Source organism: Anabrus simplex, chromosome 3, assembly GCF_040414725.1.
Source record: "Anabrus simplex isolate iqAnaSimp1 chromosome 3, ASM4041472v1, whole genome shotgun sequence".
In the NCBI taxonomy this organism is placed as follows: Eukaryota; Metazoa; Arthropoda; class Insecta; order Orthoptera; family Tettigoniidae; genus Anabrus; species Anabrus simplex.
In genome coordinates, this window is record NC_090267.1 from 395,782,659 (window position 1) to 395,786,277 (window position 3,619).

Genomic DNA, 3,619 nt, shown 5'->3' on the forward strand with positions numbered 1-3,619 from the left:
TATCGAAATGATGCACATGAGAAAAAAAAGGTTTAGAAATTAATTTTCATTAAGGCAGGTTGATTTCCATTAAGTTCGGTTGTGTATACTTTGAGGGAGTGCAAAATCACGGTTTCGGTTTCGTAAAAATCCCCACTCAGTTCAGGGATTTAGAAACGATATTTGCGCTAAAACCTACCCAAGGAGGGGTGGATTCTAAATATGAAGTTTGGTGGAAATATATATTTAGTAGTTTTCAAGTTATAGAAGGACAGACAAACAGACAAACAAACAGACAAACAGACACCTAAGCTAAAAATGATGCAGATGGTCATTATTACACCTGAAACGGATAACTGCACAGAAATTTCGCCAAAAATAATCAATGTACAGACACACGGTCGTTACGATTTTATTTCTTGCGCTAAAACCTACCCAAGGACAGGCGGATTCTAAATATGAAGTTTGGTGGAAATATATCCAGTAGTTTTCAAGTTATAGAAGGACAGACAAACAAACAAACAAACAGACAAACAAACAAACAAACAAACAAACAAACACCAAAGCTAAAAATGATGCAGATGTCATTATTACACCTGAAACGGATAACTGTACGGAAATTTCGCCAAAATAATCAATGTACAGACACACGGTCGTTACGATTTTATTTATATAGATAACGGATAAGCATGAGCACGTTGAAAACTGCAGACTTCCACTTCGAGATTCATATCTCCTAAACGGTTTATGATATTAAGAAACGGTTTGCGCCATCAGACGCCTCATTTATCGCTCTACATGTTTGTTTCTAAACCATATCCTCGTATCTCCAATATTAAGGGGGTAAATTGAGTTCAAGTTTTGAGTAGGGTGAAATTTGGATGCATTTTTAACATTTTAGATTACTTTTTGCCTACTTATGTATAAGCTAGAATCATGAAATTTGGTACACATATGTCCCTTACTCGTGCCAATGTGCGCACCTAACGCGATGATCCTATCATTCTTATAAGTGTGTCAAACAATGAAATATACTTGTAAAAATCACCAAATTTACGAACAATCCAGAATTACGGCCAAAGTTAACGTATAAGGGAGAGAGATACGACAAAATGTCACAGGACCAAAGTTGTAGATCACTCCGAATTCAAGGGATATTGTGCCATCCGTTTTGTGATACGACTTACCGTTTAGCCAAAAAATAGCTCAAAAGGAATGTCTGGACAGTCATTAAAATTGCCTCCATATTTCGATATCTTTGGGGGTAAAAAGTGAAAAATTTGAACATCTTGGAATTTTCCCGTCGGTTCGGAACCAAAAGCTATAATTTCACCAAATTTCAATTGTCTACCTCGTCTGGCAGGTTGTGCCGCCATCTTGATTTGGGGGGATAGGGGATAAAAATGAGGAAATTCCCGAAAATTTTTAAGCCCACGAAACCTATAGGTTATCGTTTTGGATATACTATACGACTGTGTTCTTATGCTGAGCCCAAAATTTGAGCCCCCAGAGCGTGCCCCCTTCAGGGAATTTTGAGAATTTCCGATTTTTCTAGGGATCCTGGGGTCATCAGTTTCCCCCGTACCAAGTTTCAAATTTCTGAGATTTCTGGAAGTGCCTCATTAATTCACGTCTTTTTTCGTTTTTAAATATTTATATATACATCGCTCCAGCCCGACTTGCTTTTATATATACAGATAGATGACGGATAAGCATGAGCACGTTGAAAACTGCAGACTTCCACTTCGAGATTCATATCTCCTAAACGGTTTATGATATTAAGAAACGGTTTGCGCCATCAGGCGCCTCATTTATCGCTCTACATGTTTGTTTCTAAACCATATCCTCGTATCTCCAATATTAAGGGGGTAAATTGAGTTCAAGTTTTGAATAGGGTGAAATTTGGGTGCATTTTTAACATTTTAGATTACTTTTTGCCTACTTATGTATAAGCTAGAATCATGAAATTTGGTACACATATGTCCCTTAATCGTGCCAATGTGCGCACCTAACGCGATGATCCTATCATTCTTATAAGTGTGTCAAACAATGAAATATACTTGTAAAAATCACCAAATTTACGAACAATCCAGAATTACGGCCAAAGTTAACGTATAAGGGAGAGAGATACAACAAAATGTCACAGGACCAAAGTTGTAGATCACTCCGAATTGAAGGGACATTGTGCCATCCGTTTTGTGATACGACTTACCGTTTAGCCAAAAAATAGCTCAAAAGGAATGTCTGCACAGTCATTAAAATTGCCTCCATATTTCGATATCTTTGGGGGTAAAAAGTGAAAAATTTGAACATCTTGGAATTTTCCCATCGGTTAGGGACCAAAAGCTATAATTTCACCAAATTTCAATTGTCTACCTCGTCTGGCAGGTTGTGCCGCCATCTTGATTTGGGGGGATAGGGGATAAAAATGAGGAAATTCCCGAAAATTTTTAAGCCCACGAAACCTATAGGTTATCGTTTTGGATATACTATACGACAGTGTTCTTATGCTGAGCCCAAAATTTGAGCCCCCCCAGCGTGCCCCCTTCAGGGAATTTTAAGAATTTCCGATTTTTCTAGCGATCCTGGGTACAGCAGTTTCCCCCGTACCAAGTTTCAAACTTCTGAGATTTCTGGAAGTGCCTCATTAATTCACGTCTTCTTTCATTTTTAAATATTTATATATACATCGCTCCAGCCCGACTTGCTTTTATATATATAGACTAAACCTACACATAATTAATTTAAAATAATAATAATAATAATAATAATAATAATAATAATAATAATAATAATAATAATAATAATGGCTTTACGTCCCACTAACTACTTGTGCGGTTTTCGGAGACGCCGAGGTACTGGAATTTAGTCCCACAGGAGTTCATTTACGTGCCAGTAAATCTATCGACACAAGGCTGACGTATATGCACCTTCAAATACCACCGGACTGAGTCAGGATCGAACCTGTCAAGTTGGGGTCAGAAGGCCAGAGCCTTAACCGTCTTAGCCACTGGGACCGGCTAATTGAAAATAATTGTCACGTGCATTTATTAGCAAAAATCCTTGATTTACTGCTGGCTTTCTGTGCCCAAGTGGAGGCGTTCTATCCCGGACCAGTCCAGACCCAGAGGCATTGTGGTGCTCATATCCACCAGCCTCGTGTTGATACGTTTACTGGGATGTAGGAGAACTTGCACGGGAAATTATTTCAGGCGGTTCGGCGTCTCTGAAAACCGTAAAAGTGGTAGTGGAACGTAAAACCAGTAATAATCATTCGGAGGACAAGTCCGTGGGTATGCTTCTCAAGACCTGGCTTTCAAAAGATCAGATGGAAAACTTGCACTCAGTAATCAGGAAAATTGTCAGGAACTAGCACTTTACTTCGCTGATCTCCTCAACTGTCCAGAGCCCCTCACAAGACTCCCTCAAGAACCCCCAAGGCACACTTTCCCAGAATCTCCACCACCGACAGAGGAAGAAATCCGCGGCCACATCCTCAAACTTAAAAACAATAGGACATCCGGAGAAGATGGCATCATTGTGGAACTTCTGAAAAATCCTGGACCTAACTCCCTCAAGGAACTCACTCAAATCATTACAGATATCTGGCAATCGGAAGAATTACCACAGGACTGGAAGT